This window comes from Aythya ferina (assembly GCF_964211825.1).
Source record: "Aythya ferina genome assembly, chromosome: 5".
Classification (NCBI taxonomy): Eukaryota; Metazoa; Chordata; class Aves; order Anseriformes; family Anatidae; genus Aythya; species Aythya ferina.
Window position 1 is genome coordinate 15,925,207 of NC_140301.1, and position 14,066 is coordinate 15,939,272.

At 37.1% G+C, this 14,066-nt stretch overlaps 1 long non-coding RNA gene across 2 annotated transcripts in view; it reads left to right on the forward strand.

The window, feature by feature from the left end:
* LOC311437314 overlaps positions 1-14,066 on the forward strand; it is a 487,226-nt gene that overhangs the window by 358,856 nt on the left and 114,304 nt on the right. For both annotated transcript variants that reach the window (XR_014693400.1, XR_014693401.1), the window contains exon 5: positions 12,002-12,126. This is a non-coding gene — a long non-coding RNA (uncharacterized lncRNA). The remainder of the gene's footprint in view (positions 1-12,001; positions 12,127-14,066) is intronic.

Here is a 14,066-nt window from a genome sequence, read left to right on the forward strand (position 1 = left end):
TGATGTGTAGACTTTTGGGTTCACTCTCACACATCACTCCTCTCACTGCACTCTCAGATGCCATCACTGCTCTCTAGTTCAGACTTATTTGTACAAGATTCATTTCTTACATGCAGCTACACACAGCTAAAATAGCCGTGATATTGGACATAAACAATATTCCTGTGTAGTAATATTTGCATTTTTGAAAAACAAAAGTGAATGACAGACAGATTTTCATGTTAGAAGTAGGATACCATGCATATGGAAGAAAATCCAGTAAACGGGATTTAACTGCAACACAACTTACAGACATGAGCTGATATAAGTCACAAATGATCAATAGATCATCTAGAAATTCTTGATGTCAGAAGATAACACAACTCATTCTACATTACGTCTTTCATACACTTTGTAATGCATGAGTTAATATTTTAAGCAATATTTTATTCAAATGTCACCCCTTTGGCATAACTAAATCATAAAAGGATGTTTTTCTGTTTTTGTTTTGTTTTGTTTTCTGTTCTTTTCACCTCTCAGAAAAGTTGCTTGATCATCTTTGTATCTGGTGTTTGCATGAGTCTCATTGAGTTTTCTTCTTGACAATTTGTATACATGATAGATGTGTTTGGCCATAAAAATGCTGTTGGAGGAAAACAACTTCAGATGGGCAGGTTTAAGTTTCATTTCATTGGTTTCCATTAAATAAGGCTGATGTAAAGCTGTTAAATCTGGTTTGGTATGTTGGGTTCATCCAGGGCTATCAGGCAGAGCTACTGCTTAAATAATCAAATGGCAATCATAGGTGCTTAAGATGGAACAACTAGAATGTAGTGAAGTGGGGAGGAGAGAGGAAGGGAAAGGGACACTGCTATATGAGTGCTGAATGTTCAGGTAATTTTTAAAAATTTGCTAAAAATAATACTATGACAATTACAACAGTAATTACACATAAGAACACTTGCACCAAAATAACAGTCAAATTTGGTTATTTATTACCAAACCACTACAAACATGTGTCAGATTTTTTCAAGCAAAGAACTAAAATCTGAAGGTTACAAGTGTACTGATGACAAATCACCACAAAACAAAATCAAACAAAATATCTGTGATAGGCAGTCTTTTATTCGTGTGAGGACATGAAATGTTCTTTTTCTTTTTCCTTTGAGGAATTAAATTTTTCAAATCTTCAGGGTTTTTATCTCCAAGTTTCAAATGTTTAGATTCTTTATAAAACTCCTGACTAACACTAATTTGCAGGGAAAGATACCTGATCTTTACATAAGCTGACAAGTCAAATGAGATCAACTGGTCATAAAATAACAGCAGACCATAACTAGTCATTACCACATGCCTATCATGATTGCTCCTGTTGGTGGCTGTTGCAATTGGAAATAGATACAGGAGTTGTTCAGCTGTTCCCTGGTTATGGCAGTTTCTCAGGTGAGGTAGCTGATGTCAAAACCCTCTGGACAGTGCTATTTTGTCATGTAAAAGGTCTTCTATTCAATACCCTTGATGTGGTTAGGTTGTCAAATGTTCAGGATTTTGAATATATTTGTGACAATACACATTCAGAGTAATTCTAGCCGTCTACATTTCCAGACTGAAAAACATGATTTCATCTTCTAGTAGCCTAAGCTGGAAACAGGTGAGGGCTGGGAGCTGAGATGACTTTGTCAAGGATTAATGTGGCAGCACAAGTTTAAAAGCACTCTGAATTTTAGGCTAACAGCTGATACTTTTCTTAATGATTAGTTTTAAAATTCATCATTTAATTATTAGCTTGAAGGACACTGCAAATGAACACCATAGGTACCACATTTACATGTTTAATTGGATTAGTCTCCTGACTTTCAGATTTTAGCAATTAATTTCTCTTGGCATTTTTTTCCACATAGCTAAATGATCAATCTTTTTTTTCTTTTTTTCAGAGCAGGGATTCACATCATACACTGAAAAGTTTATTGTTCCTATGCGATACTATTCTGCTGTTGCTGTATCACCTGTTGTAAAATAAATAAATAAATAAATAAATAAATAATCTTCTTGAAATAAGTAGAAGTTACCCGTAGCTGTATTTTAAAGTTTGGAATATTTGAATATATATAAATATATATATACAACAAGTAAATGTTTATTCTTCCAATCATGAAATCACCTAAAATGAGGAAATTCAATGCTTAATGTTGTGTGAGCAGTCAATAAATGAACATTTCCTATGTTCAATCATACTCTTCTGTTTGAAAATTATCATAGCTATTTGGGAAAAATAAGATGCAGTTTTCATGATCTTCTGTTAAAAACAAAACTTATATTTTTCAGAGGTTAGCAGTCCATGGCTCCCATTAGACCCTTAGCTGACAGACATGGCATTTGTATGCTTAAACGTATCTAACACAATGAACTCTTAACTCATTTGATTTCTGGCATAACAATATAAACATTAATAATGGAAGTGTCAGGTTAAGATGTGTCCAGAAATTTCCATTACTTAAGTCTCTTCTCAACTCTTCTGCTTGCCAACTTGGTTGTGTGGTTGGAAACCAGCAGAGAGGAGGCAGGTCATGCTTACAAGGTCAAGAGGTCCTTCAAGACCATGAAGGGCAAGAAAGCACATCAAACTTCTTTCCATACTTTTTGATTGCAAAACCCCATCATGCAATGTAATGAGCATCTGCAGTTTCCATAGAAGTCAGTGGATGGTAAGAGCTGAATCTCCCTACTTAATATGCAGTTATCGAACACTTTGGGGAATTAGGCAATAAGTAAAATATGTTGCAAATAAATTTTTGAAAGCAGATCACTTGTATGGTGAGGTGATTTTATGGTTATTTCCATACTACAATTACTACTGGAAGAAAAAAAATCTAGCAGTATCTAAGGTCCACTAGACAAAATGAGGTACCCCTCTGAGTATCTCAGTTCAGTGTCACTTTGTGGCTTAGGTAATAGCTGCTTGATAGGTTTTGAGGTGCTATAATGATTACTAAAAACTATTTCATGTAACTTATTCAAAATAACTGATGGCAAGCAGGTAACAGCATGAGAAGCATTGACATATTAGTCATTTTTAGTTCAAAAAGCACAGTGGCATTTAATGTGCTGTACAAAAGCATTTGCAATTTGTTTGTGACTGCTGTTAATTACATGTCTACCTGTACTCTTGCAGGGCAGTTTCTGAAAATCTGCATGTTAAAATGAGATGTACCTGCATGACAATATCGTAACTTTTTAACCAGATTGATGCAAACTCCCAGAGAATGTTACCATATCCACAAAAACTATGAATTAGTAAAGCCATCAGTGTCTGTTGTATGGCTAGTGTAGCAGTTTGTCTTTACTTCTGAAGGTCACGGTCAATTCTTGTTTTATGGCTTTTCACTGTTGTACACTTAGGATACAGCCAAATCCAAATTAATACTTGTGGTTTCAATGTTGGTTTCAGCTCCACCTCAGCTTCACCTCTACAAGTCTCTTCCAGTTCTTTAGTGTCTCTGGGTAATCACATGGCTAAAACAAAATTAAATCAAATGCATGCATGTTCATAGTGTATATAGCAGGGTGAATATTTCTCTAGAAAACTTTATAAATTTTCAGTAGTTGTTTTTGTTTGTTTTGCTTTTTGTATTTATTACTGCTGAACAGAATGCAATAACCCTGGTAACAAGTCAGAACAGATTGTTTTAATAGTGGCAGAATGGAAGATGTGAGACCCAGGCTAGATAACATGAAAAATTACATCTTTTAAGACATGTTGAGGCTACAAGCTTTTAGCCAGATCTTAATCCTTTAATGCTTGCTTTATGTTGATTTTTTTGTAATAGACAGTCCTTCTGGCAAAAGGCCAAACCTGAACTGTTAAAGGAATATGAAAAATCCTGTTACACAGGTTTCACAGAATTTCAGGCTTCAGCTCTTAATATATTGCTCTTTCCAAGTTCATTTCCTTAGGGGAAGTTTCTAGTGTCTTTACCAGTAGAAAATGCCTGTTTCTAAAGATGTGCAATGGATTTGATTCTCCGCAATCATAACTGAACAAGATCATTCCTACAGGGTATCTTGGGGCAGGAGCCCTGACTAACATCAGAAAGTTCAACTAATATTAATAATCTTATTGCAGGTATTACTATCTTACTGTAGTCATATGAAAGTAAGGCAATGAGTTTGCATAAAACAGTACCAAAGGAGTACACAGGGAAACCTTCTTAATGATTTGCCACTGAACATTCCTATTACAATTACTTGGTGTTGTCCAAAGTTTCTTTTACTCCTGCTGTGTCTGTAGCTGAACCTCCCAGACCACCTTCACTAGTCCTTTCTTCTCCCAGGTGGCAGCAATAACTTGAGGTGGTGTAAATTCACTTTCTTCTAAGTGGTGATGATTACAACAGGTATAAAACCTGCTGAGCTACTACCTACCCCACCCTCTATTAAGATGAAGCTTGAAGTAAGGGGAGGCACAGCTATGATGCTGTTATCTCATTATCTCCCTTGGCAGTAGATCCTTGGAGGATCTGCCCAGAAGGAAAACTTAGACCAGTATCTTCAAGCTGCTTGTAGCCCTTTCTGCTGGCTACTGCAAGAACTGTGAATGTCAGAGTGGTGATCACGCTAATTGTACAGGAAGAATCTGTGACCTCCTCATCCTCTGTGAGCATCTGTGGTCGAGCTCTAATTTTGTCTGTTGTAATTTAATTTTTTACAGTGTCTCTTTCATCAAAATGAAAGCCGATAGAAGCTGTACTAGAAATTCAGAAATCTGATTATTGTGGCTTATTGGTAAAAATTACAACTTGTCATGCTTGGGTTTAAAGCTTATAGGTTCTGAAAATGTGTTCTAATTGATTTAATTTCCTAATCAATCATAACTGATTGATCTGGAGGACAGTTATTTATGCATTTCAGAAAATGCTTATTTAAATGTAAATGTTTCTGTGCATGAAAGACTAGAAAGCTGTCAAATCCTTCCATTTTGGCTTTACTGAAACGGAAGACTTGGGAACTCCTTCAACACTGGTAAAACTAGGCTAGGACTAGGTGGAACCTGAAAACTATAGGCTGTGTCCTTTTGTGAAGCTAGTGAATTGGTGCTGGTGGATGGTATACGGGGTCCCGTTAACTTGCTTTAAAGAATGAGTGAATAACCCAAACAGAATACTCTTTTTTTCTTCAAGAAGGCAGGTTGTCATGTTGGTGTGGTGGCAAAACTAGCTTGGGACCTTGAGCATTGCTATTAGCTATCTAGCAATGTTTGTTGGTTTGGGCACTATGCCATGCTGATGCAGCTGTATGACTTTCTATTGTAGGGCTAAATCACTTGTCTCACTAGCTTGGGACTCTTGTATACTTATGCAGTTCAAACAACTCTTAAGGACTATGCAAGGGAAAAAATAGTGTTCAGTTCTTCAGGCCTAGACTAGTGTTACTTCAGTGATTCTTTCACTGTTACCTTTGGTAGTTGTTTCTGTGTGTTGCATAGTTCTGCTGGGATAATCAAAAGGAGACATTACTGATGCAATAAGCGTCTTTTGCTTGAATTAGGAGATTTCAGTAATCTGTATACTTAGATATATCCTGTTCATATATTTTAAGTATGTTTGGTATGCCTCAAAATTGAGGGGGCAAGAACTAATTAAACACTAAGATAAAAAGGATGTCTCAGCTTGGATTTAATCTTGTACCAGCTGGAGGGAGGCAAAAATACTCTCCACGCTCCCTCTCCCAGGCAGGCAATTTGGCTCATTTCCACATAGCCTATGTGTGGGGTGGAAGAAGCTCAAAAGTTCACTCAGGACTCAGTAGTGCCCTTGGTCAGAATTGCAGGTAGATGCATGGAAGCCATAAATATTAATTCAATATACTTATGGCATCTTGTTACTGTGCTCTCTACTCCTTGTGTCTCCCACCCAAATTGTGTATGCTGCAATGCACTGACATAACCAAACTTCAGTACCGTCAGCACTTCAGAATCGATATCATTGCAGAAGAGCAAGCTGGATTCCCCTGAGCCTCATGAATCATAACCAAATTGACAGCTTAAGTTCTGATCACACAGTTTGTTCCTGTGGCTGATGGCTGATAATGACAAAGGAAGAGCACAGTTTGATTGGAAGTCACCAAAATGAATGAACCTGCTGCACAGACAGATCAGAAATGTTAATTCTGACCTGAAAAGAGAAGCAGCGTGACTGTGGCTAAGCCTTTTAAATGGAATTTTTTCTCTCATGAATTGCCTTTCACAAACAGTGCATTTGTTTACTTGCTGAGGAGATTTGTAACCTAAATCAGTATTACTCTAGTCTTTGCTTGATGCAAGGATGTAAATACTAGTAGCAACAGTGTGAATCACTGGCATGCTCAGACAACATAAATTTATCTAGAGAATCAGTGACCTTCACCATTTCAAACCTAGCCCTATTCAGTTATAAGAGAACAGTGTTTTGACATCTGCATGTCTGCCCATCTGAAATGAGTGATGTGAGCTCCCTATGCCGTCACTAAAGTTTAGTTCCTAGGCTACTATCAAAACCATCACTGATGGGCAATTCATTTGTAGCTTCCGGAGACAGGAACGATTGCAAATGAGCACAGAGCCCAGCCCCTGCCTAGCTTCTGCAGATGGTCTCTGCGCGCCTCTGGTGAAGAGCTGAGTAACTGGTAAGCAGAGGTGACTGGCAGGATGGTTTTGTTAGCGGGGAAATCCTGTGCTCAACAGTGGGAAGTGGAGGACTTCAGTCAATAGAGCATCACATGGCTAATGTTATTTTGGAATATATGCCACTCAGTCTGTCTAGGTGTTTTTGTCACACTGTCCTGAAAAATGTGTTTCTTGTGCATATTTCCTGTTTTTCATATATACTATCTGTTCAAGGTTAGATAAAATTGTTTCAAAATTAGTTTAATTGTTTTTTGTGAATTATTGCAATTAGGCTGCACATTACATCATTCCTTGGTTGGGGAAGGTTCATAAAATTGCAAGAGAAATGTTTCCCCTCTTACAGATTCACACAGAGCTCAGAATTGTATAGGATACAAGAAAAATATTTTGTCTTCACTTTTCTACACAACATTTCTTGAATGATTTCTCCTCGACAGACTTGCTGCGCTGTGATTTGCAGACATGGCAATTGCAAAAGCTCAGCTACATCTCTATCCTAGGGTGTGCAGAAAACTATTTTCTTCGTGCTTACAGCTTGGGTTCAGTGGTGATGTTTCCACACACTGTTAATGCTAGCCAGAAGTAAAATTTTGAATGGGAGTGGTGTCCCTGCTACTATCTTCTGTCCCTGAAAGCCCACAAATTGCATTTTCTTTAGAAAGAAATGGACACAGAAATGCAACAGCAACAATGGATCAGAAAACTGCAAAGACAGAATTTTATGTCAAAAGAAAAAGGAGTCTTTTTGCCTTAATATTTTACAACTTCATTCTAGAAGAAAAAACAGGACTCTTGTTGGCACAGGTTTCATGCCTGATGCCTTACAGCTGGATTACTACCAAAAGTTAGACTATAAGGTGTTTTCTTCATATGTCTGCATTTTGCAGTGGGGTTGCTTTCCCTTAGATGAGGTTAGCTTGGTGGAACTAGCTTCATTCAATGTTCAGATGATGCCACAAGCCTAAAGAAATATTTTTGGTGAATTGCCTGTGGTTCCTAACCTAAGAACTAATTTTGAGTCTTTCAGGTATTAATACTGACAGCCTTCAGGAATAAATACTAGCATAATTCAGTATGTCATAGATGTAGGTTTAATTACAATATAATACAAAATTATATAATTATCATAAATCAATTATTCAGAAATCTCAACTCTTTGTGAATTCAATACTTAGCCTGGATTCTGTGTTCAGACCTAACTCTTCAGGAAATCTGAGGATAATTTTTAAAAGATTTGGAAAGATATTGAAGTGTTTGCCTTCAGCCCTATGCAGTGACATCAACAGAGTTCTTTAGGCAGCAGGGCTAAATCCAAGCCCTAAACAAATACCAGTTGTTTAGGGCTTGGATTTAACCATGTTGTCTTGATCCAGTTTGTCATTTGGACTTGAGATTGTGAGGTCCAAATACCATGAACTGACTTGTCAGTGGGAGGATTAGCTCCCAGGTTGAATTCATTGGAGAGCTGTGTGAGAAGTCATCTTAATAAAAGCCATAATAATGAATCATATTCTTTTGTGGTAATGTTTTGAATCTTTATTCAGAGAGCCCACCCTGTAGGGGCTTTTTTGTGTAAAGCCTTTTAAATGTTTTTAGCTAATCTTTATTTTTAAAAGAACCCTGCTCTCTATTCTGCTGTGCATATTATGTTTGATCAATGCTTTTTGTGCCTGAAAAGTGGAAAGTGTATTTTTTCTTTGTGATTTTATTATTGTAATCTGCTACACTGTTAGAATTTAATACCAAAGAGTAGCATGTTATAACTTTTTATATTTAAAGTGACACTACTGTTGAGTTTTTTCCAAGTTAATTTTATCGTTGATGAAAAATGTTAGACTGGCAGCACCAGAGATTACAATACAAGCCTTACCCAGTTTACCCCTATTTACTGCTAAGATCCAGATGAATAACTGAAAATGCACACAGCAGGGCTCTAAGCTGCTCTGAACTGAGGCCCTTTATTCCCAGTCTGACTGATGGAGAGGTTACAGTGAACAATGGACTGGAAAGGGATTCCCAGAACTAACTCTGCCTAGCATCCATCAAATAATGTTAAACTTAAATGCCCATGTTGTACAAGTGAATGGTAGCTTTTACATTGTTTTGCTATTCTGTTTTTTCCCCTAAAACAATCCCAGTGAAGCCATACTATATGTGCACTTAAGAGGAGGGGTGGTAGACAAATACCAGATTTCTGGTAGATTCCTGAAAGTTCTGATTGGACATCAGAAAGAGAAACTCGGATGTTTATGATTACCTTTGCACTGGTAATAACCTTTTGAAGAATGTTCTGTGACTTCTAGATTCTACATCTGCAGAAAATTTTGAGTCTAGATGTTTTACCTTGAAAACATTGGTCTACCTCAAAGATGAAATAATTAAAGAAATTGTTACTTTGATTTGTCCAGCTCAGACAGGTATGGGTAATGCCCATTTGTGGCTCTGCAGTTAAAAGACTCTTCTGATATTGCTAAGGGTAAAAACTGCTTAACACCTAGTATGATGCAAATTAAATTGGAAATTGGGAGAACATGCATGAGGTTAAAAGAAAACTTTGATTTCATCTTTAGATTCAAACTTAAGTAATTGAGCTGTTTTATTCCTAAATGCAAGTCTAACATCTCTATTCTAGCTAATGTTTAGCCAAACTGTTTATGGGAATTTTTCATATGTGTGTCTAACCACCCTGTTAAATTGATCCCTCACCTCTGGTAATTTTTGTTGTCCCTCATGAAACATTTGTCAACAACTTTTCAGTGCAGGAATTCCCAGAAGCTAATGAGATATTCAGTGCACACCCCTGTTCAGTGGCATAATGTCTCCAGTTATGCAAACCAGTAGTGCTCAGTTGATGACTCTAATTAGCTGTTAAACAGTTCTCTTCAGTTCTTTTTCTAATCTTCTTGCTGTGCTCCTGCTGTTTCTTATACCCTCAATTTTCACAAGAAATGCACTGTTATCCACTTATTTCTGCATAACTGTATAGAGTCCTTAATCAAGTTGACATTGTGCACCAAAATTCCATCCATTTTAGTTGAACAAAATCAAACATTAACCATTTGCTGAAGGTTGTTTCCACCCACCCAGACAAAGTCTAGTGGTTTCATGGTGCCATTTAATATAACAAATCAAGAATATAACAACTGGGTAATTGGGAGCAAGCTTCTAAATTCTTCCGTTACTCGTTAGCAGTTCTTGCTCCAGTTTAAGTCAGTGAAAGGTTTTCTTTTTGGTATGAACAGAATGGGTCCTTTTGATACAAGATAAGAGATGTTGTCCTGGTGCCTGAATGCATTTCTCCCTCAGATCAAACAAGTAGAAACTGTGCAGTGGGAAACTACTACACAAAATAAGGCACTTTACAATGGTGTAAATCCCAGAGGAAACATAGTGCAAGTTCTTTCAACAGTTCTCTTTAAGAAAAGCTCAGAGTGAACATTTACTGTTCTAATGGTTTAATTAAGGTGAAAGATTAGCATGGCTTGTAGAATGTTTTTTGGTGCTTTTTAGAAAGAACAGTGAGCTAGTAAAATCATTAATCTGCTTAGTGTGAATAGATGTTAAAATCAGACTGCATAGTGCCTAGTGTTGGCAAAGTGAATTATTTGTGGCAAGCTTTTTCTTCTGAATGTCACTTGGCTCTATATACAACTAAATTCTGCAAGAATCTTTTCCTTCATCTGATAAAATGCTCTGCCACGGCTGTTCAATCAGGGATTCACACTGCAAGCCAGAAAAGCACATCAGCACATTTAGAGATACAATTTTCTTTGTGGCCATCAATTGAACCAGCTATGTACACATGTAAAATTAAGCTCCTGCACTTCTAGATCGAAGCATTAACAACATGCAGAAAAGACTCTGCTCCATGACTATGCTTTTATTAACAGACAGTAACTTAGTCCAGGCCTCTGACCACCCAGGTATTCCCCCCTTCCCACAGAGCAAGTCCAAACATACTGTACATACTGAAGAGGAGTCCCTTTATTTCCTAATTCTGCATATGAAGGACTTTTTTTTATATGCATGGGTGACAGAATTTGGAATCCTTATAGTTTTCATTAAAAAAAAAAATAGGTGGAAGTTGTCTGGATTTCTGATGTTCTGCTGCCTCTAGAGAATCCAGTGAGGAAAGCAAGGTGCTTTCTCAACTCCTAGAGAAATTTGGCCACTGGAGAACAGGATGCTCAACCTCAGCATGGGGGCATCAAAAGCATCCAGCATAAAGAGAGAATGCCTTAAAATTGCCTGCCCTTGAGCAGCTGACAGCACAGTTGAGAAAAAGCCAGGGATAGAGCTGCTGTTCGCCCTTGCTTTCTTCTGCATTCAATACAGCTGAGAGCAGGTGCTGGGACAGATCCTGAATTCCTTTTGCTACACGCTCCAGAGATGCTGACCCAGGATTTTAAGTGTCTGCATTTTGGATTTAAGAGATTAGAGATGCAGGCTGGTGTGATAATATAAATCCTTGTGAGGATCTGTTTGAAAACATGACTAAGCCCAAAGCAGTAAAGAGCCAAAACATTTTATCTGAGGTATTTCTTTTCTTGCAAAGAATCTTATGGTATCTGCACCTGATAAGGAAGAGATGCTTTGGATTCAAATGTACTAAGACTTGGAATGAGGGACTATGGTGACCTGCTTGAAGCTCTTAGCTCTTTCTTCTTGACCCATAACTCAATCCTTTCCAATCTTTTCTTAGATGATAATTCCAGCAAAGTTGCTAGAAGTTACACCTAAGTAAAAAGTAAGCAGTTGTTTGTGGGTCTACACCAAGATCTCTCCAATCTTCTCCAGCATTCTTCAGTTCTGTATGCAGATTAACTGAGTTTTCTAAAGGAATAATTGCCTTATGTTAAATGTGTTTATAAGTCCCGATTTAAGGTTTCTTCACAGGAACTAATTTTTAACCTGTCAAGGATAATAAATATATAGAGCTGTTCTTTAATGAACACCTGGCACATGTCTGGTGAAAGATGATGTATCAAAAATAGCTATTAATTGATTTTTCAATTAAACGAAACAAAACAAGGCACTCTCCTGGAGTAGTATGATATTTCACAAGATATGCTTCTAAGTAAATGGTTATACAGAATACATTATAAATCCTGTTGACAGACCCAACTTTCCGTCTTCCACACAAAATAGTTCATTGCATTCTTTCTGTGCAAGTTACCATTTGACAAAAAAGCAGGAGAAGACTTCAAAAAAAAAAAAAAAAAAAAACAACTCTGCTCTTTTGTCTTGCAGAATAAATTCTACTCTTAAGACTTAAAGGGATTGTGTCATTCTTAAGCATTTTGTCACCTTTAACACATCCTAAAAGCATTTCTCTGTATTTCTCTTATTTCCTCTAATTAGGAAAATGTTTCCGCTGAGGATGAGAGAGTACACAAATGGTGCCAAGCAACTGAATGCATGCAGAAGTGGTCAAAACAGCGAGTAATAGGAAGTGTCTGCATCTCCTTACAAGATTTTGCTGCAAGGTAGTGTTCTTTAAATTCTCCTGGCACTTAAAATGTCAATTTGTTATAACAAGTTTTTTATAATATGAAATCATTCAATTTTTCCTGAGATTTACTGGGAAAGCTTTAGGCTGCAGCTAATGAATTGCTTCTGGCCCCAAAATCACGTTTTAAATTAGTTGACTGAACTAAGATATTCACACTCTTTCTGATTTTATGTTGCATTTTTACTGCAAGAAACAAAATGTTCTCTTGAGTCTGACAATACCTTCAAACCCTGCTGCTTGCTGTCACCAAGCTTTGCTGTGAAGAGGTCGATTATGTCCCTCTTCAGGCCAGTTCGATGCCTACAGACTTCTGTATTTTTGTACATGAGAAACAATGTGCAGGCATTCCCTGGACAGCTCCCTATCCCACCCTGTGCCCCTTGAAAGGGTTTGAAGTGGCTTCAGTGCCATGGCAGGGAGGTAGTGTTCATGCACAGTGAAAAGCATGAAATTCTAAGCTGTGGATACCAGCACAAGGGGCAGTCCTGTCTAGCTTTACCAGTCACCTAACTGTTTTCTTTAGCTTACAAGTGAACTACAAAGTACTTTTTGCTAATTATAATCTCCCTCAGGCACAGAGCCTAAAAGTTGTCACATCAAGCATATCATTCTGTCTCAGGACCTTTGGAGAGGCATAGGAGAGGAAACAGGATTTCAGTGATGTAATTTGTTGCCACAGTAGATGGTGGGAGTAAAGTCAGAGGCCTGGGTAAAACGGCACAATTAGGTCTGAGTCATGGGCAGTGTATGTGTTTATATGCATTGCACAGTCCATGGGCATTGTAGATGTGGTATTTCAAATATCCTATTCAGATTCTCTAATTAGCCATGTTCATAACAAAACTCTAATAGCTGTTTTTCCTCTTTCATATTCTTTCAAGAGTATGAACAATTATAGTGACACTATGAAAGAATGTTGCTTTTTTGCATACTTTGGTCAAAGTCATAAACCAAATCAATTATTCTAAACTGTTCTGAGCATAACTTAATTTTATTACCCTCTTGTCAAGTACATCAATCAGATGTGATTTTTTTGGAACCTATTTTCCTTTCTGGTGAGTGGTTTTGCAATTACCCTTACTTTAAAGAATACATTTCTGTACTGAAGAATGGTTATATGTGTTTGGGGCTAATGCTTTTCCATCAGCAAAGAGAAACTATCTCATTTTGGCCTGTTATTCAAATTCAACATGCAAATTCCTTGGTTTTGAGCACATTGTATATAAAAGGACACGTAGTAATTTACTGTACAAAGGGTTTGTGCTGTTATACAAAGCTAGGCTGGATTTTTTATTTTAACGCTCAGGAGGGCAGATGTTTCAAAAGTGGAAAACTACAGTGGGCATTGCATTATTTCTATATGAAACAAATACACTTGAAATATGTCCATTGAGCAAGACATTTACATATATGAAAACTATCAATAAATCATGTTTTTCTCTCAACTATGCTAGTTACCAAAACTCTACTAATTATCCAACAGTTTGTATATCAGAAAACAAATCCATCGCTACTCTTATGGGTGCATGACTTACAAAGTTTGTGTTGAGACGACACTTTTAATTCTAGGTCTTTCAGATCACCATCTAATTCAAGTCAGTGGCAGTTGTGAACTACTTCCATCTAATAAAGTTTGAGAACTGAGTAATGGTTCTATTTCCTTGTTTCTCCTCTCTTAGGATTTAATAGGCAAGCTTTTACAACCAATTGTTACAATTGGCAGAAAAGACAAGGTTTTGACTGCCATAGACTTAAGGAGTTTACTGTAAATCTGGACATATTGCCTAAAAGAAAATAGGGTATGTTAAGGAAAAATGGTGAGGTATCTCAGTTCTGGCTAAATAAAAACGACCTGCTTTTCCATGAATGTTCTCTAATTACATCTTTACAGATTAGTGTGAAAGCTGCAGTCAT